The following is a 23,233-nucleotide window of genomic DNA, read 5'->3' as shown; positions in this document are numbered from 1 at the left end:
TGATGCCATGTGCACTGCAGTCTTAACACTTTATCCCCCAAACAACAGAGCCCACAACTCTCACCCACAATTGGTAATCCCTCTTCCCCCTATATTCAGCAAGGCCAGTGACAACAGAAAAAAGGGCATCTCAGCTTTATGTATTACATGAAATGTTTCAGCATGTTATAAGCAGCTATGACTACGGATGAAATATAAACATTTAATTTTTAAAGCCTGTATGTAAAAGTAAAAAAAATACAAATCTTTACATGGTTGAACATATATTTACAACACTGTATCTACATTTAACAACAGAAATTCTTTAACAGCATGTTATCTAATTACAGGTGTTTATGTGGACACTGTCAGCCCATGAACAGTGCGGAGGAGAGCATATGCTGCAGGGAGATTCCTGCAATTTGGAGCCTCGTCGAAGACCTCCATCCACAACCCGAAGGCATTACTTGTGTGGGACAGCATCCTGGGTTCTCTGCATGCTGTTTGAACCCCTGGGTGCTTTAGGTGGCCTACAGCGCTTTCAAGCAGGAACATGGTCCACTTGATCTGACCCAAAATGAACAGTTCAGGTATACTGCCTACAGGCAGATGGTACGCTGGGCACATGGAGTGCTTGGACGACATGTGAGGAAACCTCTTCCAGCATGTGTTGTCTCAGCAATCCGGTTAGCTTTCCCTGATGAACATGGTGTCTACCAAGGTTTCAGATGGCCTGACCTGTAACACATACAAGACATGTCTTCCTATTCTGTAAATTGTAATAATAAATAAAATATTTTGCTTCCATCTCAATGTCATCTTTCTGTTATGATCATCTTCCTGGATTTATTTCATAAGTTCTAATTATTAGAAGCAAAACATCTTATTTAAATTTGTTGCTAGAAGTAAATAAAGCTCAATTAATTTACACAGTCATACAGGAATTACAAAGAGAGAATAGAGATAGAAAAACAGGAAAATATCCAAAGAAACATTTTTTTTTTTAGATGTTAAACACTTCACCTGAGACGTCTCATGAGTGTACATTGAACCTAGCCTTCCGTGCCAGGTAGTGTGACAGTGCTTGCTCCTTGTTGACTCTGTCGTAGCTATGCGATAGGGGTTCAGGCTTGTTCTGAATCAGAACGCTTGATCTCAGAGCAGCAGGGTAACTTGTGTACCTAGTCTTGAGGGAACACATCAAGGCTGTGGCATACTCTGAAATACACAGGCACATATTAGATGGTCCAGAATCTTATGGATTATATAATTCTGCGGGAAAATAGATGGCCATTATTTGAAGAAAATGTGCGCGATGCCTTCAATTATTTACCATATGATGGCTCCTTCTTTACTGGACGCACAGTGAATCCACCTTTGCAGAATCTTGGGTATCGCACTGCATGTCTTGCTTTCCCATCCTTTGTTGTTGCCGTCTCTCTGTTGCCATTTTCATTATAATGGAGTGCAGCAAGCATGAGCCTATAGAAGTAATAGTATAAGTGAACTGGAATAATTCCTTTTGGGATGATAATTTGTAAAATCGTTTTATTATGGAATCCATAGAATTAAAAAACAAAAACAACAAAAAAATATGAACACCAAAATACCAGGTGGGAAAACTGAGTGATCATTACCTGCTGTACATGCCAAGATAGGAAAATCCAGTGTGTTTGGGAGCAAACTTTAACATCAGTGAATGGAATGCTTCCAAAGAGTATGTTTGATGCTGTGGAGAAAGTTGTCTGACATCCTTTAGAAAGAGGGCTGGTGTCATTACTTTCTCCAGCATGACAGCTGCCACAGACCCTGAAAGATAAATTACTATATATTACTTAATACACAGGCTTTAAATTTCACAACATGTAAAGGTCAACTCACTGAAGCAAATTTAGTAACATTATTATAAATGTACCCGGTTCAATCCACTGCTTGTTCCTCTGCTCCCCTACCAGAGGCTCATGCAAGCACTGAGGAAATAAGACTGCTTCATGCTCATGGATGTCCTGTATGTGGTTGAGCAAGCTCAACCACTTTGCCTCCATGATGGCCGGGTTGCCATCAAGTGTGGATGCTGCACACCAGTACAGGTGATTCACTATGGACTGTTTCCACAACTTGATGTTTTCGCAGTCTCTGTCCTTAGCTGCAGCATCCAGCTTTTTGCCCAGTCCTGTAACAAAGAGTATGCTTAATACAACTCCTGTTAAGTTGTACAAAAAAGCAAACAAAACAAACAAACAAAAAATTAATGAAAAAGTCATAAATATATGCAAATAGTTTTATATAACAATTTAAGTATTCATTTTAACCGTTACTCAAAACATACCTTTTGCACAATGCCAAACATCATAGAAATGCTTGGCACCTTGAGAGACCAGCTCCTCTCTGACCCATTTGGCAACCTGTCTGTTCCTGTCTGTGATGATGGTATCAATGGTCATCTGATTGTCATTCACAAGGAGCTTCACACACCGCTTCAGACCCTCCAGCTCACACCAGGTGCTACTGGGAACCTCGGAGCTCTGAAAAGCAGATAACACAGACAACATTTTGTGTGAAATGACACAGGAACTGAGAAAAAGAACACTGAGGCACTGATAAAAAGCAAGCACTAAATTAATAATCACTCACTTTTTCTTATGTTTAAGAAATTGATATTATTTTAATCTTTCTAAGAGAAATGGTTTCTACACGGTATATTATGGTGGTATGGTATATATGGTGGTATATATGTGGTAAAAGGGTAAGTCCATAAAAATAAATGACTCATTGATTTCGCAAATGTACGAGTCCAGGACATTTTAGTTAGCGAAAGTGGATAGTTTTTAGCTTTGACGTGACGTTCTTTTTCTGCCAATAGGGTTAAGTTCCGGATTCCCTTGGAGAAAAAGAACTAACGGTCTTGAAGAGGTGGTTTGATTGCAACAAACTTTCTATGAATTTAGCTAAAACTAAATATATTATTTTTGGAAATAGAAAAATAGACCAGAGGATAAATATCAAAATAAACAATAAAGTAATTGAACGTGTGCAAACAAATAAGTTTTTAGGAATTATGATAGATGAAAAACTCAGTTGGAAGCCACATATCAATATCATTAAATCTAAATTGGCAAAAAATATAGGCATAATAGGGAAAATGAGATCAATATTAGGACATAAGTCGCTTTGTTTATTGTATAACTCTCTCGTTCTTCCATATCTGAGCTATGGTGTGGAAATATGGGGAAATAATTACAAGGTAAATGTTGACCCCATTTTCTTGCTTCAAAAGAAGGTTATAAGAATCTTGAATTATGCAGATTTTTATGCACCAACTGCTTCACTGTTTGTTAATTTAAGCCTCCTAAAATTTTATGATATTGTTGATTTCAATACGCTGGTATTTATGTACAAGGTATATAATTGTAATCTCCCACCATGTATTCAGAAGAAGTTTGAACATCGAGAGAGTCAATATAGCCTCAGGGGAATTGGGTACTTTAAAAAAAAAAAGGCCAGAACCAATAAAAAAAGTAGTAGTCTCTCTGTCAGGGGGGTCACATTATGGAATGACCTGGACAGTAAGTTAAAAGAAAGTAAAACTCTGTCGGCATTTAAAAAGCAGATAAAAATTGACATCCTTAGGAAATATGCTCGGGTATGAATAGAGCATAGGAAGGGCTTTGACCCAAATGATGTGGGGCATCCTTGTAATTCTCTACTGTAGTTTGTATTTTTGTTATTTCTTTTTTTTTCCCCTCTTGTGTTTCTAATGTGTTCGCTTTTTCTCTCCCTCTTTCTTGTATTTTTCTTTATATTATTTTCTTTTTTTCTTAATTATAATACTTACTAGTTTAATTTAATGCAGAAACTTTGTGATGGTTATATTGTACAGGGTTAGGCAAAATAAGTTTATCTTCAGCCTAAACCCTTTCGGTCTTAAATGCAATGTAAGAGACAACATAAGTAATTTGATTGAAACTGTTATTATTATTTTAATTTGATGGACCGAAATAAACGTGCATTCATTCATTCATTCATTCATTCATTCATTCATTCATTCATTCATTCATTCATAGATAGATAGATAGATAGATAGATAGATAGATAGATAGATAGATAGATAAACTAGGAAAGTGAGCCTAAACTATTGACTAGTAGTCTACATGTATATCGATTTTAATATAAGGATATTTCTCTATGTCATCAGCTGTCTTTGTATTATATATATAACTATATATAATCTATCTGCCTGCCTGGCTAATTTGATTTATTACTTTGAGTGTGTTTATATTTGTTTTCATCGCTTTTATCCTTCTGAATTTGTTATACCTCTAGTTTGTTTAATTTTGTGTATTATTTTATTTGTGCTTTTTCTTTAGTTTTCTTTATTAGATTTTTGGACACATTGTTTTCGCTTCTTTTGCTCTGTCTAGTTTTTTTTCCTTCTTTCTATTTTAGCTTGTTCTGTTTCTACTGTGTTTCTTTTATTCATTTAAGTTGGTTTAAATCCTCTAAGTTTAATCGATTTAATTCTGTTTAGCTGACAAGGTATTTTATGAATATTTTCATAGATCAAATAGAAAAATCAATACACTAAGTTAAAATAAGATTTAAAAAACATCAGTGTGCATGTCTGTAGAAGTAAAATACTTTATTTAAAAATAATGTGGTACTGTTTTGTAATAATTAATGCACCAAAGGGTTATATATATCTATGTTTTACTGTTTTTTTGTTTTGAGTTTTATAAGATATAGACCTTTTTCTATTTGTATTTTTATTTTCTTCCTTTTATTTTTTCTGGTTTCAATATTTTTATTTTGTTTTTTTTATTTTATATTTAACTTTTTATTCATATATAAACAGATTGCTTTGTTTTGAGTTTTTTTATTAAGTTATTTATTGGCCTAATAAGCTTATTAACTTATTCTCTATTTGTATTTTATATATTTGTATTATATATATATATATATATATATAATTTTAAAATATGTATCATTTTAACTTACATGTATAAATAAATGTGTAAACTTTTTGAGCTTCTTTTTCTATTTCTATTTTAGAATTTAATTAGGACCTGATGTTGACGAGGTGTGGCCCTGTTTTTAAATTTCTAATGAAAATGCCCAGGTTTTAAAACATCTAGCCATAATGACCGCAGTCCACATGATTAAGACACTTCCCTCAAGCGGGCAAGGAAAAACTCCCAAACTGTCCTTTTAACAGAAGGGCCTGGAAGAAACCTCGGGAAGGATCACACAAGAGGGAGCTCCCTTCCAGAGACATTAGAGTGTCTAGTGGGCTGCAAAACGAGAATATCTATATATTCTCTAAACTACACTGGGCATTTTTTTGTTTCTCTGGTCCTTTTCCTCTGAGGCCTGTCTTCCTTTGTGTTAGTTGAAGCCACGTTTTGAGCCTCTTTGGGAGAATCTAAACAAATAGACACAAACAGCAAGTTATCAAAAGCATTAATCAATTTAAAACAAGATTCATCCCAATGAATGTGTGTTTCTGAATGTAGGCATCTATATATTCTCTAAGCTACACTGGGCATTTTTTTGTGTGTGTGAGTGTGTGTTACCACCTGTGCAGGTTGTAAACCTGCAATACTGATACCATCTTCTACATCCTCTTCATGAAGTTCTGGTCCTTTCAGCCCTCCACACTGGGCGCAGCTGCTTCCTGTCCTAGCCCGATTTTTTCTTCTTTCTCTTCCAACAGCTGCCTGAGCTGAAAAACAAAAGTTAGGATTCCATCAGTAACGTTTTTTCTTATACAAGCCATGGCCTGAGCTAGTAGACAAATTACAAGTTGTTAGTATTGCATCAGTAACATTTCTGCCTGTACAAGCATGTGAAAAAACTTCCACCGACCTGCTTTCAAACTGTGGAACTGTAAAAGTTCCCAATGTTCTCGTCCTCCGAGGTTCCCTCTCCACAGTTACGCTCTGCCAGTGAAAGACGCCTAGTGCTCCCACCACAAGGTGGCGCCAAATCAGTAGCTACACTCTTCTCCTCTGTTGTTCCCCGGTGGTGGAACCATCTACCAAACTCCGTCCGATCCGCAGAGTCCTTATCCACTTTTAAAAGCAAGCTAAAGACTCAGTTGTTTAAGGAGCATTTCCACACTTAGCTTAACTCTTTTACTCATCGGAATGAGTTAAAAAGATTTGTCCAGCTCTTTGGTTCAGCTCAGTACTGAAGAAGATGCGTGCACTTATGCTTAAGATGATGTTGTGTGATGAAATCATAAGGAAAAAAAAGAAAGTCCTGCCTCTAGTGCTACATGACAGCACCTGCGTCCACCTGGACTCCCAGCAGTCTGAGTACCACTTAATGATGACGTCCCTTCTGGTTGGTTTCTGCTGGTGTTCTTACTCTCGTCTCGAAGTCGCTTTGGAGAAAAGCGTCTGACTGTAGAACAGAACAGAATGGAGTAGAAAACAGAAATTAAACATAAAAGCATATATACACAACATGAGTTAGAAAAGGATTTCTTGTTGGGTTAAAAGTTTGAATTTGTATGGTTGCCACCATACAAATGATGATTGTACCTAAAGTCAATGATCTATTTTCATTTATTCCCATTAAACCTTCCTCCATCTGGTTTGAGTCATTCGTTCGTTCTGACTCAAATTTCCAAAGGAGCCAAAAGGTTCGTCACACGTGGTGGTCCACAGGTTTGGGTCTGAAGGTTCTGGCTGCTCATTCAGTCTCGTCCCAAGACGCTGCTGGATTGGTGGTGTCAAGAGATGGTGAAATAGTGAAAAGGGTCTGCTGAGATGTGGCAAAAAATATCACTAGTGCAACTTTGATGAGCCAAAAATAAATAAATTAAATATTATGAAAAAGAAAAAAGAAACTTTGTAAACTGGTAATGAAGCGAAAAAGCCTGAATTAACCAGTTATCAAAAATCAGTACAAAAAGTGAGAATGCAAAAACTAAACTGGAGTTTAAGTAGATATAAAGAAACAAAGAACTGCTGTGGAAATTTCATATATTCACTTCAATATTGTGTTATACTGATCACTCTCAAGGTAAACAGATTGTTTAAGTTCTTGGTAACAGAGATTAATGCTGAGGAGCCTGTTGCTATCGTAAAAGTGGATGCATTCCTTACAACAGTTCACACTGACCTGTGTGGCCAGATACCTTCAGGATGACCCAGCAGGGCATGTTTATGTGCTCAATAAATGCAAAAGCTCATTAGGTTTGCTGAAGTGTCTAATCCTGTGTGAGGAACAGTCTCTTTGTTTTTATCTTACAAGATATATTATGTGCTGTGACGTGATCCTTCTGCTTAAAAGATGCTGCATGTCTGTTTCTTATCAAATTCTCTTCATATCTCTGTGCTGTCAGACCTCTGAACAGTCTCTCGAATTGCAATTCTATTCTTTGTATTTTAATTCTGTGTTCAATAAACTTGTAATCATTTTTCACTTCAGAACCAGACTCCTCATCCTTGACAGAGTAACTTTTTGCCTCCACAGAACAAAATGTAGTCTAGTACCAAAAGGCATGTGTAGGGCGGATCTTCTCTCCTCATGCATATTAAAAAATGCAGGTCTAATGTGGTCCATAGTGATGCGGCTTACATAACGGCAAAAACCGTAATTCTTCCGCCGCATCTTTCTTTCCATTTCTGAAGAGAATTCTTGCTCAAGAGTCGTCACACAGGAGGGTTTTGGAAGCATCTCGGTAGAACACTTTTTAGTTCTCATCTCTGAATCTGAATCGTTTGTCGTAAGTTTTTTTAAGTGTGAGGATGGTCCACACCCATAAGAAGGTGTTCAACCAATGGGCAGCCTCTGCAGTGCTGGGATCAGATGACCTAGGGGGCTGGTTCAGTGTTTCCTTTCTGATTTCCTTTGTAAAAGTATCAAACATTTGTTAATACATCTGTACGTTATCAAATGTTAGTCTTAAATGTCATTGTTAAAATACTGATATACATTCTAAAGAAACATTATCATCATTCAAACAAAGCAAATGTCATTAAAATGAACTATAAAGAATGGTGAGGAAAATTTCAGATCATGAAGGAATCAAACTTGTCAACCTTGTACCATAACGATGATCTGCATATCTAAATACCAATAGCTTATCAACAGCATATGAAAATATTTAAAATATTGACAGAATCTTTGTTCTCTACTGTATCTTAGATAAAGAAAGTCTGTCCTCTGCAGTGTTCTTCTGCTGAAGTGCCAAACCTTTAAAAGTTTATTACCCGCAAGAATGTTAAGTTAAACAAGTCCTGGTGAGGGATCCCACCAGATGATCTCGTCTTTGCCCTGGTTGAGATATTAGACCTGTGGGTGTTAGCTTGTCAGCTTGGAAAAACAAACAAGTTTTGAGAGTAGAAGGTCCCAGGTCATCAGTTGAACATCCATCTGTGAAGCAGGGGAAAATTACTTTGTTTTAAGTATTTTCATGAAAGATTTGTGGATGTGCAGAAGATTAATTTGGAAACTTCCCAGATACCGAGTTTATAAAAAGTTCAAACTTCCACTCCAAACTTTTAGTCACAAATGTGTTTAAATACCTTCAAAATGACTGACAACTCAAATTTAGGCCTTGTACAATACAAATTCTTTGCAGAAGCCACTATACAGGACAGAGTGTTCAAGATGGGTTTAGCACCATCAAACATCTGCTCACATTGCACTAAAAACACACCCAATGATTATTTGCATGCTTTATGGTCTTGCATGCCTTTGTTTTTTAGAAGCTTTTGCTTCAGGTACGTGAAGACCTTTCAACGTGGTTAAAGTGTAATATTACTGCACACCCCACACTGGGCCTACTTGGTGACCTGGGTGATACCAACATAGAAATGAACTCCGCATACATGGTCCTCACTGGGTGGCTGGGCTGCCCCGGCGTGGGCTGGGCGGTAAAGCCTGGGCCCTGGTGCTGGGGAACTGTCCTCTTTTCAGTGGGTGGGGCGGCCTGCACTGGAGCAGGGGATATGGGGTGAGAGTGGGAGTTGGGGATATGGGTTTGAAGAAGTGGAACAGGTTGGTGGGTGGGGGATGCTCTGGCTGCAGCCTCTCTTTGCCGCCTCCTGTCTGGAATCATTGCCATTACTGCAGTGAGCTGTCTCAGTTCTGCTCTGTGGGCCCTCTTGGTCTGCCTCTGATCCTTGGACTCATTTGTCAATCTCAGCGATGGATCTTTAGACAGCCCAGTTTCCACATGTGTACTCAGCTTGTTGTAATTCTAGGATGAGAGGAGTAGCAACTCTAATTAATAGAAGGTTAAACGTTGACATTGAGAATACAATCATAGATCCAGAAGCAAGATTCATAATAGTTACAATATCTATTCAAAATGTTAAGTTATGTACTGCAAATATATATGGTCCAAATGTTGATGACCCGTCATTTTTTCACTCCCTTTTCACCTCACTCAGTTATACCAGACCAACATAGTACCACAGGAAGTCATCAAGACTAGCAATCCACAGAAAGTGTTAAACAGTATATGAAGGATTTTGGCCTTTGTGATGCTTGGCACTATCACCATCCCACCATGAGGTGGAGATTGGAGTAGGTGGGGGGAATCGATGGTGCCCTGGTTCCTGGGGTGGGTGCTTGGGTTAGTGCTACAGGGCTGCTGCTGAGGGCCCAGGACTCTGGGTTTCCCTGATCTGCCTCTAGCCTCCGTAGAGGTGTGGTCGCATTTGCACCATCTCACTCAGCACTCTTCATCACTGATCACTCCTTAAACCTCATACTCGGCATGCTGACACAGTCAATGAGTTGTCCAGTGAGTTTAAAAACTAAGAGACAATTTCTTTTTTTTCCCTGTGAGTTTGTATCTGGTTAGTGTGCTACTTTTGTGATATGTCTTTTTGATTTTGTTATTTAAGACGTCTTAATGACTAGCAGCTCCGTTTTTCAGTAAAAGCCGTAGGAAATTTTCTGGTGTGTTCATGTACAGGTGTAACAGTTTGTTGCCTGGTTGAAAGTTTGGATTGAAGGGTCGTTGCCTTCTGTCTGTGGTGTTTTTGTCTCCTCTTCTAATAAATCAGAATATCAAGAGGAGCCTTACCCATAGGCCTCCCCTTGGCAGAGCAAATTTGTTAAGCCCGATACAGCAACCAGATTATCATTATGCTTGCTATGATGCTGGACAGGACAGGTTAAAAAAAACAACAACAACAACAACAAAAAAGTATAAACACACACACACACAGCATACGAACTTCCCAATCGCACTCCCCAGCACCTCCCCCTCCCTCCCACCATGCTCTGTGGGAGACATCCCTGGCAAACCAGAGGGCAGTGAGCCCCAAATCCGGTCTCCACCTCCACCCCCAGCCACCCCCATCACCTCCCACCCAGACGCAGCCGACTGCGCATCCCCCAGGACAAAGAGTGTTCAAGATGGGTCTAACATCATCAAACATCTGCTTACATTAATAACACACTCAATCAGGGGTGGCCAACGTCGGTCCTCGAGAGCCACAGTCCTGCAGGTTTTCCATGCACCCTGCACTGACACACCTGACTCAAACTAATGAGTCATTGTGTAAATTCTCATAGACTGTTGGATCCATTTAATTTCAGTCAGGTGTGCTGGTGCAGTGATGCATGGAAAACCTGCTGGATTGTGGCTCTTGAGGACCGACGTTGGCCACCCCTGCACTCAATGATTATTTACATGCTTTATGTTTTTGCACACCTTTTCAGAAGTTTTTGCTTCAGGTATGTGAAGACCTTGCAACATGGTTAAAGTGTAATATTACTGCACACCCCACACTGGGCAAACTCTGTGACCTGGGGCTGCCCCAGCATGGGCTGGGTGGTGAAGCCTGGGCCCTGGTGTTGGGGAACTGTCCACCATTGCTGCAGTGGTCTGTCTCAGTTCTGCTCTGTGGTGGCTGCTGGTTGACCGAGGCTTGGGCCCTCTCGGTCTGCCTCTGATCCTTGGAGGTAGTGCGGTTGCATTTACATAAGCACTCAACACAACTCACCCCTAATGCTGAGTACACACACCTACATACAGACACATGCTGACACCCACACATATACTTGTGTTCGTTGCAGTTCCTGGTTTTTGCAGTTTTTCTTCTCACAGGTGCCCCTATAGATTGTCTGTTGTGTTCTCGTAAGGCTGATTTCTACCAATGGGTGCAAGTCGGGTTGGACTGGTTAGGGTGCTGATATGTTTGGAAACTGACCTCGCTGCATTTCCAAAGCCAACCATAACCTTTACTAATAGGTGAAATATCAGTTGGATAGTTGTAGATGCCTTAAGCTACATTGAGCCATCGCAGCACCTTAATTAGAATAGAATCAAAACACCACACAGAAACAAAGGAGGAGATTGGTGATCATCCAACAGTTTGTGTTTTTTCTTCTTAGCAGTGCTTTGTAATTCAATTTTAAATGGAGATTTAATCAACAAAGAAAATATGTTGCTCTAAACAAGAAGCCATTCCTACTTTGTTGTTTTTGCCAGGTTTTCCTCAACTGATCAACAGATTGCAGTGTGTAAAACTCCACCCTTTCGTGTCAGGTCGGTTGGATTGGTACCCCAACGGAAGGGCAAGAAAAAGTAAAACGGGTCGGGTCGGATATTAGGGTACCCGTCCCAGTTTCTGTGGAAATGTGTCCGGACCAGATGATGGAAACAGGGCTTTAGAAGCCTTCAGAATGTTTACTGTTTCATTTCAGGCTGTTTAGTTTATCTGTTTAGCTTTGATTGCAGTTTGTTTTCTACCTTCAGTTTTGTTCTTCCTTTCTCCATCTTTTCTCTTTCTAATTCTCCTCTATCCACCTATTTTCATATGTTTCTCCAATCCTGTTATAAGGAAAAACATATTTTAAAATAATAATAAAAGAACATTTAAGATTCAAGGGGAGCCCCATATCCAAAAGGCCCCTCGTTTGACCTAAATGTCTTGATTACCCTCATATAAGGACGAGTCAGGGACCATTAACAGTCAGTCAGATCTCAGAAAATTCTGAGATCTTTTATTGAGATATATAATGTAGGACATACACGTACACATGAATACACTCTGCTCGTGGCTACTATTACAGGGAGAATAATCTAAACACTATAGTCAAATTCTGACATCCAAGTATTATGTTTTCCATTAACTTATAAAAAATTAAATGATTTAGAAGTTAAAGAAAAAAAGTAATGAGTTTCTGGATATATTTAAAACCCCCCCAAAAAATTAAATAAAAGAACTAACCACCTAAAGTTATAAATCTTATGAGAAGGATTAAATGGAGAAGTCTGCTTCTTTGCAGAGGTTACAGTAATCTCATAATATACAATTACACTGATAAAATCATACAATGTGGAAAGTATTTAGATAAGGCATTTTGTTAGCAAATTATCTGAAAGATCCTTGTGAAAAAACCTTGTCTTTACAAGAAATAATCTATATTCATGAAAGAAAAAAAAAACATGTCCCCCGTAAATAATTCACTTTTATGTATCAGAATATAGTGAAGAAATATCTAGTCTTCAAATAGGTCTCTAAAGCCTGGTACACACAATGATTTTTTAAATCATAGGAAATCTTTTTTATCTGGTCAAGACCTCACAAATGGAAATAAAAAAGTCAGTTTTGATCGTACTGCGCTGTGTGCTCCGAAAATGTAATCACAGAACACACACATGACGATGCAGTCCAGCAACTCATCTACAATCTAGTCCTCCGAGCTGGTCAAACATTGAAACATAGAAGATGAACCATATCAACAACCAGCAAAAAACGTAGAAGAACCACACCAACAACTGGCAAAAAATGTAAAGAAGAACCATATCAACAACCGGCAAAAAACGAAGAAGAAGAACCATAGCAAACAACCGGCAAAAAACTTAGAAGAAGAACCATAGCAAAAACCGGCAAAAACCGTAGAAGAACCACATCAACAACCCGCGAAAAATGGAGAAGAAGAACCATATCAACAATCGGCAAAAAACGTAGAAGAACCACATCAACAACCGGCAAAAAATGTAGAAGAAGAACCATACCAACAACTGGCAAAAAACGTAGAAGAAGAACCATAGCAACGACCGGCAAAAAATGTAGAAGAAGAACCATAGCAACGACAGGCAAAAAACGTAGAAGAAGAACCATAGCAACAACCGGCAAAAAACGTAGAAGAACCACATCACCAACCGGCAAAAAATATAGAAGAACCATACCAACAACTGGCAACAAACGTAGAAGAAAAACCATAGCAACAACCGGCGAAAAATGTAGAAGATCCACATCAACAACTGGCAAAAAACATAGAAGAACCACATCAACAACTGGCAAAAATGTAGAAGAATCATATCGACAACCGGCAAAAAACGTAGAAGTAGAACCATAGCAACAACCAGCAAAAAATGTAGAAGAAGAACCACATCAACAACCAGCAAAAAATGTAGAAGAAGAACCATATCAACAACCGACAAAAAATGTAGAAGAACCATAGCAACGACCGGCAAAAAGCATAGAAAAAGAAGCATGGCAACAACTGGCAAAAAACGTAGAAGAACCACACAAACAACCGGCAAAAAACATAGAAGAACCACACCAACAACCGGTAAAAATTGTAAAGAAGAACCATCTCAACAGCCGGCAAAAAACATAGAAGAACCACATCAACAACTGGCAAAAATGTAGAAGAATCATATCGACAACCGGCAAAAAACGTAGAAGAAGAACCATAGCAACAACCGACAAAAAAATGTAGAAGAACCACATCAACAACCAGCAAAAAATGTAGAAGAAGAACCATATCAACAACTGGCAAAAAATGTAGAAGGACCATAGCAACAACCGGCAAAAAACGTAGAAGAAAAACCATAGCAACAACCGGCAAAAAAAATTAAAGAAGAACCATAGCCACAACCGGCAAGAAACATAGAAGAACCACATCAACACCCGGCAAAAAATGTAGAAGAAGAACCATATCAACAACCGGCAAAAAATGTAGAAGAAGAACCATAGCAACAACCGGCAAAAAATGTAGAAGAAGAACCATATCAACAACCGGCAGAAAACGTAGAAGAACCACATCAACAACCTGTAAAAAACGTAGAAAAGAAGCATGGCAACAACTGGCACAAAACAAAGAAGAAAACAATCGGAAAGAAGGGGGAAAGAAGGGGATATATAGGACGGGGGAATGATGGAGGTCTTGGGACCATTGTTAACAGAAAAAGGCAGAACTAAAGAAAATATCAGACTGGAGACGGCGTGAACACGGACTTTGTTTACTTCCTTGCTCCCCAGCCAGCTCGCTCTGATTGGCCACATTCCGTGCCACATCACCCCCCACACAGTCACAATGCACGAGTTGGCGGTGTTCTTCAGAAATCGGCACTGAAATATTTAACATGTTCAATGTTCCCAACTGTGGCTATGACCCATATCGGAGCGGAATATCGGGACAAATCGGCTCATAACACACCACAGACCATATTATGACTGGACAGGGAAATCACACGATGATTGGGCGTTTGCCGTCCAAGGTTGGGAAGAGGCAAAATCAGGTCAAAAACAGCCCAAATATTGTTATGTGTGTACCAGGCTTATAAGTAAATACAACCCTCAGGTTGGTGGTGAACCTCTTCACGACATTCAGAGCAGATGAGGGATTTTCTGGCAGTGTTACACTCCACGTCACTGTTTACACCTGACCTATGTGCCCTGTCGTCATTCCATCTTCCATCACTTATCCTGATTGGGCCATAGATCCTGAGGTTCCTGTTTTATGGAGAGATGCTCCACGTCCTGCTTGTCAAGACCACATTTGCAGGGAACCCCTTCTTCTACCACCAACAGTTGTAGGCATCTGCAGATAACACTGAAAAACAAACAAAAATCTCTGTTCATTTCTCCATTTGACCATGTGTAGATGCACTGACAGAACATGGTGACCCTCATCTTTCCTTAGGTACTGTCTGACATCTGATCTGTTACACTCTCATGTGATGGCTGGAGTAGCACAGCACACTAAATAGTGGAGGGCAAAATGCAGCATAAAGTGCTAAAAACAAAAGCTGTGTACAAAGCACAGATGGGTTGTGTTGTGGCAGAGAAAATCAGTGGTGTTCTGTCAGAGTTTCTGAAAAAATAGTAGCAATCACTGCAGATAATGCTGCCATTATAAATATGGCTATTAAGTGCCTGCAATTAGGTAAACTGTGCTGTGCTGCCCACACACCCTTATGCACCCCTTTGAAAAAAAATCCCCTTTTGCACCCTAACACACATAAATGAGCATGCAAAAAGTCATATAAAATATTTTATATTTCCTTTTTACTTTTTTATTCTTCAAACCAGGATCAATTCTAATCATCCATATCAATGATTAATGAATTTTTAATTAAATTTTAATTTGCGGAAGTTAAAGATTAGCTTAGAAATTAATTTATACAGTCCATGTAACAAGTCAAGCCATTCATTATAACACCATGAAGGCTAACAGAAAATAGACCATAAACAACATCTGGAAATTAATTTAACAATAACAACAACATAACGAGAACAGTTCAGGGGAGGCAGGAGCGGCAAACTGTGAAGTAATGTTTTTTTGCAAAGAGGTTTTCTGCAGTTGTTGCAGTTGCTTTGCACAATTATTCTGCTAGAGCCAACCATGGTAATAATGTTTTTCAGCAGCTCCTCTGCCGGAGCAAATGAAGTGAAAAACTTGCCACTTGTGACTGTTACTCTTGTCAGCACCAGCTGATCGGCCGGTGTACAAACTCAAATGCAGTAAGATGTTTTTACGTCACAGGCTACCCACATTTTCAGGCCACACCTGGCTGGTTTCACTGGCATGTACTGCATAAAATTGCCGTGCCCTTTATACGGATCTAGCTGCTCATCCACGCAGAAGTCCTCATCCTGGTTTGAAGATCACCTGTACCAGGAGGATTCCACTCGAGCGCCACAAAATAAGGGGGCAGCTGGTTTGACCACGGATACGCTAGAGGTGGCTGGCTTGACCGCAGTTGGAATTTGTGGGTGACCACTGGATTTTACCACTTTTAGACCTCCAAGACGGTCTTCCGTGGCTTCTTCACCACCGTTTGTGGAGTCACTGGAGCTGGTGGATGACTAGTCAGCCGCCGGAAGGTAGACCTCAACTTGGTGGAGTGAGTGTTGCTCTCGGTGATTTTATCTGAGATTCCACCGGTGTGCTCAGTCACATCTGTTTGGGACTGCATGATGTCCTGGGCCTCTGCTACCGTGTAACGGTTTTTTCATGGTGTTAGGTAGGAAATTAAATGCTTTTCTCCAACTTGCTCTTATAAACTGTGCTGCAGATGCAGCTGTGTATACAAAGATGAGGATTGTTTTCACTTCAACACATAACTTTGATGTGCTGCAAAGGGTCCTGTGTTTTGTTCATTTCAAAGCAGTGCAGAGGAATGCATGTAGATGTGCATTTTACATATTTTAAAATAAAAATGTGGTGCTGCTTGAACGTTCAGGAAAAAAATACACATGAAATGGATAATATGTCAAAGTTGCCACTTGAAAGCTTCCTGCGCTATTGTGCATTTTGTCACACTGTAATGCAATTCAATATACACATTTTTGTGCTTAGGGTCCAAATGGGGAGTAATTACGATAATGGTAAATCGTCTGTACTTATATAGCGCTTTTATCCAAAGCGCTTTACATGTATGTCACATTCACACACACACATTCACACACTGATGGCGGAAGCTGCCATGCAAGGCGCTAACCATGACCAATCAGGAGCAAGTAGGGGTTCGGTGTCTTGCTCAGGGACACCTGAGCAAGACACCAGTACACACAAAATTTGAATTCAAAGAACGGTATTACACTGCATCAGTGAATTGATTGTCTTGACTTACTACAAAGAGCTCACTATAGACTATGTGCTAATGTAGGGAACGCATATGTTAAGCGTTTTGTTAAGAAAAAAAAAAGAATATTTCGAACAGAGATCTATGTGTTCTTTATTCTTTTTCATACAGGCTTGCTCGGCTGACTGGGGGGGATTTTAGGAGAGTGGAAGACTTCATCAACCTCAACGTGAGTTCGACGGGCCGGGATCGAACCTGCAACTCTTGGGTTACAAGACGACCACTCTACCCACTGAGCCATGTTACAGCATAATGTTGTTTACAATAGCCTAAAAATAAAATCAAGATCGTGAAAAAAATGCAATTTTCTGCATCCCATCCCTCATCTTTAAAATCAGCGAGGGGAAATGTTAAATATGCTAGAAATTAAAATGCAAAAACACATAAATGGTCATAGGTGTGCATAAGGGTTAATCTTGCAGCACAAAGTCTGTACTCCTTAAATTCATTGAGTCAGTGGGTGGCTAAGGTCTGAACCACTGTTGTGTGGATGAAGAGGGGCTTGATGGCAAAGGTGGTTCTCTAAGAGAAGCAAGAACTTCCACGAAAGATACAAGACGTTCGTACAGATTACAGAAGAATGTAATGACCTATTTGTAATGATGAGCTCTGCAACGTAGTTCTATAGTATTTGAATCCAATTTTAAATACAACTGTTTGTCTCTGGTATGAAAAGCATCTCCTAAATGACTTAAACTTAATGTTCTGATTTGTTTGTATTTTAATCAGATTTACCTCGACACAGACTCATCCTTGATGTAAGAATGCGCTGAAACTCGGTATCTAATGCTGGAGAAATTCAGAGCAGTACCCTGCAATTCAAGCAGCCAGCTTGGATCAGCCGCTGACAAATAATATGGAAAGGGACAGGCAGAGATAGAAAGACGGGCTTAGACACAAAAAATACCAGTACACACAAAATTTGAATTCAAAGAACGATATTACACTGCATCAGTGAATTGATTGTCTTGACTTACTACAAAGAGCTCACTATAGACTATGTGCTAATGTAGGGAACGCATATGTTAAGCGCTTTGTTAAGAAAAAAAGAATATTTCGAACAGAGATCTATGTGTTCTTTATTCTTTTTCATACAGGCTTGCTCGGCTGACTGGGGGGGATTTTAGGAGAGTAGAAGACTTCATCAACCTCATCAAAGTTCAACACTATGTGTCTTCAGAAAAAAGCCCCGTACGCGGACAGATACTACCATTTTTCCAAAAGAGGTACATCTGACTGTGGAAGAGGGAGACACAGCGTTCGTATCCAACCTGAACAATCAGGTTTGGGCAAACCTATCTGAGCGCCAACAGGTACGTGACTGAGGCAGGTAGCTGGAAAGAAAGAGATGAAGAATAGAAATTTCTTTAATCCAAGACAGTGTCACAAAACGGACTTCTTCAGGGTCAGGAATAAAAAGGGGGAAAAGGAGTAAGAGAGGAGAAAACTATGCCGTGATTTTAGCTATAACACTCTACCAGTCAAACTAGCAGCGTTCCATTAATAAGTGTTATTGTACTGGAAGCTTTTATACAAACACAATTTTACTCCACACAACAAGCCCGTATGGAATAACAGATGCATTTTTTACAAGAGGAAATCATTATTTGAGAAAGAGTGGTACTCCAAGGGTATCTGGTCGGTGGATCATTTGATGGACTCAGTCGGGAATGTTTTAGATCCCAAAAGCTTTTGCGCTGTGTGTAGTATTGGCTGTTCCAAAAACCATTTTGAATAAATTGTGAAACATGTCCCCATCTCGATTCGATCTCTTGTCAAGGAATAAAAGTTATATTCAAACACTTCTCCAGTTATGAGATCTCTACAGACTGAGGGAATTAAATTTTGCCAGGTTAAATGTAAAATTCTGAGGATTCTTCTCTTTAAAGAATGTTTCCCGAAGCCAGTTGGGAATTATATTCTCAACGATTTTAATGAAGATCAAATTCTTAAAATCGGATCTAATTTTATTACATATCTCACCGGGGTTATTTGACGAAGCTGGATTAAGGGAAAGCCGGACTTCTACAATATTCTACAGTCATTGTGTGGCTTATCTTGACAAGTCTAGCTTATTAATTAGAGAGTTTCGTTTCATCAACATGGCTTAGCTGAATGCCAGCTGAGTAACCATGGTAACTGATGCAGCAGAACTAGCCTGCTCGGGGGCAGGCTAACGTTCAAGCTTAGCTTAGCTGTGTCTCAAAGGTCTGATACAGGCTCCCTAAAGCAGGGGTGTCAAACTCCGGTCCTCGAGGGCCGGTATCCTGCAGGTTTTCATCGTTTCCCTGATCTAACACACCAACTGAAATTGATGGGTTATTGTGAAGAAGTTGACAAGAAGCTGTTAGATCCATTTGATTTTATTCAGGTGTTTTAGATCAGAGAAAAAATAAAAACCTGCAGGACACCGGCCCTCGAGGACCGGAGTTGGACACCCCTGCCCTAAAGAAAGTTCCACCTGGTAGAATGCTGCACTCCCGCCACCCATGCTGGTATAAAAGTAAAAAAATAAATAAATAAAATAAAAAAAAACCTTATCAGACTTCCGGGATGGCGGCGAAGCAAGTGGCAGCATAATTCCCACGCTCTCAGTGAGGTCCTATGTTTCCCCGGTTTGAAAAGAATTTATCTATCTCTTCTTGTGTAAAATGTTATGGGGAAATACAAACTAAGGAAAACTAAGGCGACAGAAAATCAACTTGGCAACAAAAACGAAGAAATGGCGACGGGAGAAAATGGTGAAACTTCTACGGCAGCCGAAGCTAATGCACATATGGATGCTCTGCAAGCTAGCATCGTTGCTATCCACGCGGAAATAAAAGCAGGACAAAAAGACTTGAAGAAAGACCTAAACGAGCTGTGTGAGACAATGAGACGAGATGTGAAGGAAGAAATCAGAAACTTTAAGGAAGAAGTTAGCCAGAAATTGAGTGTGATCGGGGACGGCCTGAAAAACACTGAAGTGAGGATGGATGATGTGGAGAAGAGAGTGGCAGAGATAGAGGAGTGGAACAGCGGTGCCAAGGAGGTGCTTCTACAAACTCTGCAGGATCAAGAACGCATTCAGTCCAAGCTGGTGGACCTGGAAACACGCTCACGCAGAAATAACCTCAGAATCTTCGGGATCCCCGAGGGAGAAGAGGGACCTAACGCTTGTGAGTTTTTGGAGAAGCTCATTAAAACAGAACTGTCACTCCCTGACATTGACCTCAATATACAACGCTGCCACAGATCTCTCGGACCAAAACCTCCACCGCAGGCCGCCCCGAGATCTATGATTGCCTGCTTCCTCGTTTACAAAACTAAAGAACAAGTCCTAACTGCCGCATGGAAAAAGAAAGAAATACATCTCAAAGGCAGAAAAATTTATTTTGATCATGACTACCCAGTGGAAATTATAAACAAACGTAAGGAATACGCTCCTCTGAGGAAGGTACTAAAAGAAAAGGGACTCCGTTTTCACACACCACCACCCGCGAAACTTCGTGTTTTCTACGAAGAAGGACCCACAACATACAACACCGCCAAGGAGGCGAGGGACGACATGCTGAGGAGGGGGATTCTGATGGCTGAATGTGTTGCCCCAGACACACCTGTCAACTTATCCCAGATTGACGTAACAACAACACCCCGCAAAAGCCTCAAAGAGAACTCCTGGGAGACTCGTGGATCCACTAAGCGACGGGACCGGGCTACGGATATCGAGAGAGCAAGAGAAAAACTCCGGAGATTCCAACACTCACTGTCGCACGGTGGTAACAAGGTCTAGAGCACACCCGTGAGTAGATTACCAGAGACAATTGCGAGCACATGCGCGTGTGCACGGACTCATACAGACACTCAAAAGTTATGGTTAAATAAATCTAAGACACTCAGTATATGTATGTAAAATAGATAGATTGTCTCCCTTTGTTACATGCCGTTTGGATACAATCTTTGCCCTATTATGAACAATTTCTATGCAGTTGCAGGGAAAAATGGGCCCTTAGTTAATAATAATTTACACTATTTTAGGATCATTATCTGGGGGAAGGGACTAGCTCTTACCCATTATTTATGTGTTTTGATAAGACACAAATGAAGATGCTAGTGAGCATCTGGAGGGGCCCTTCAGGAGAAGGATTCCCCTCCCTGTTCAGAAGTTATATTTACACTTCACTGTTGGAGGTCTTTTCTGTTGCTTTGATTTTTGGTTTTGCACAGATGTTCCCAGTCTACATGTTCAGGCCTAGAGAGAAACCTAATGTATGTATGTATAAGATTCTAGGGATAAGATGGTGAAGGAAGAATACAAAGTAATTACCCTAAATGTTAATGGTCTACAAAATCCCATGAAAAGGAATAAACTACTTACTAAGATGAAAAGAGAAAAACATCATATCGTTTTCTGGCAGGAGACACACTTAGACGATAAGGAACATGAGAAATTAAAAGCTTTGGGTTTTAAAAACACTTATTACTCATCTTATAGAAATGGAGAAACAAGGGGAGTTGCAATACTAATTTCAAATAGAGTACCATTTCAACTTGTTAAACAGAAAACTGATAAAGAGGGTCGGTATATTTTAGTAACAGGATATATTGACCACAAGCTTGTGACCCTTTTCAATGTGTACAGACCACCAGATAATGATGTAGTGTTCATTAAGAAATTATTCAATATAATTACAGAAGAGAGTTCAGAAATCTTTATCAGTGGGGGGGACTGGAATATTCAGTTAAACCCTTGCCTAGACTCTACCAATACATCTAAAAGAATAAACCCAGAGACAATTACAGTCAAAAAACTTTTGTTTGAATCAGGTATGATGGACATCTGGAGGGAGCTTCACCCAAAAGAAAGAAAGTTTACATTTTACTCTCATCCCCATAAGGTATACTCAAGGATAGATTATTTTTTCATGTTTAACCGAGACAGACATAGAATTAAAGGATGTGAAATAGGGGTAAAAGACATCTCAGACCATGCCGGAGTGTACCTCTCTCTCTCTATCTGGACACCGAAATCAAAAACACAACCTGGAGGCTTAATACAAGCCTGTTGAATGACCCGTTGTGTATAAAATACATTGAAAAGGAAATGGGTGTGTATCTGGAATACAATGATAACAATGAGGTGTCCCCAAGTACTCTATGGGATGCAGCGAAGGCAGTAATTAGGGGCAAAATCATTGCGTGGTCCTCTACCAAAAAAAGAGAAAAACTTCAGAAATTACAAGAACTAATAGGCAAACTTAAAAACCTAGAAACTAAACATCAGGAATCTGATGACCCTCATCTCTTATACCAGATACAAACAACTAAGCAAAGAATAAATGAGATATATGATGCCCATGAAGAAAAGAAAGCAAAATTTATTAAACAAAGATATTATGACAATGGTCCCAAAGCTTAGAAACTATTATCTTGGAGGATTAAGAAACAACAGGATGAAAGATCCATTCACAAAATTAAAGATGCACAAACTGGTGAAACATGTCACAAATTACAAGAAATACAAAACTCTTTTGTGAATTATTATAAAACTCTATACACACAACCAGATGGTGCCGGTACCCTGGACATTGTGAACTTTCTGAATTCACTGGACCTGCCGTCCATTGGTTCAGAACAAAACAAGAGGCTGATGCACGAAATAACAAAGCAAGAACTGGATACTGCAATTTCCAAATTAAAAACAAATAAGATGCCAGGGACAGACGGTTACCCAGCAGAGTGGTACAAAGAATTTAAGCATGCAGTGTCACCTCTGCTACTGGAATGCTTTAACTATGTACTTAAAGGTGGTGAAACTCCAATATCTTGGAGGCAAGCCATAATCTCTGTAATTCCCAAGCCCGGTAAAGATAAATCTGAATGCGGTTCCTATAGACCTATATCAATTCTAAACTTAGACTATAGACTATTTACATCTATACTAGCAAAGAGATTGGAAAACATAATCCCAGAACTCATAGATGAAGACCAAAGCGGGTTTCTCAAAAACAGACAAACACAAGATAATATAAAGCGAACCTTACATGTAATGGATTACATGTCCAGGACTGAAGATGAAGCCATTGTTCTTAGTCTTGATGCAGAAAAAGCATTTGATTCTGTCAGATGGGAATATTTATACTTAGTATTACAACGATTTGGTTTTAATAGCTCTATAATTCAGGTTCTAAAAAACTTATATTATGCACCAACAGCCCGAATAAAAGTAAACGGCAGCCTATCTAACTCAGTAACACTAGAGAGGGGTTGTAGACAAGGATGCCCACTAAGTCCAACCTTGTTTGCCTTATTTATTGAATCGCTTGCCCAATCACTGAGGGAGGATAATGATATAAAAGGAATTTGGATAAGAGGAACAGAATATAAAATATGCCTTTACACGGATGACATATTGATTACTCT

At 39.5% G+C, this 23,233-nt stretch overlaps 1 protein-coding gene and 1 long non-coding RNA gene across 1 annotated transcript; both read right to left on the bottom strand.

Moving 5' to 3' along the window:
• The window catches only part of LOC121641647 (gastrula zinc finger protein XlCGF8.2DB-like), a 399,458-nt gene that overhangs the window by 294,821 nt on the left and 81,404 nt on the right, over positions 1-23,233 (bottom strand).
• On the bottom strand, positions 4,990-16,087 carry LOC121641723. The gene is made up of 3 exons (XR_006010780.1): positions 16,077-16,087; positions 9,580-9,586; positions 4,990-5,597 (listed from the first exon to the last, which is right to left on the bottom strand). It is a non-coding gene; the product is annotated as an uncharacterized LOC121641723 (long non-coding RNA).

Source organism: Melanotaenia boesemani, chromosome 6, assembly GCF_017639745.1.
Source record: "Melanotaenia boesemani isolate fMelBoe1 chromosome 6, fMelBoe1.pri, whole genome shotgun sequence".
Lineage (NCBI taxonomy): Eukaryota > Metazoa > Chordata > Actinopteri > Atheriniformes > Melanotaeniidae > Melanotaenia > Melanotaenia boesemani.
Note: the sequence above shows the minus strand (reverse complement) of the source record. Positions and strands in the feature narration are given on the sequence as shown.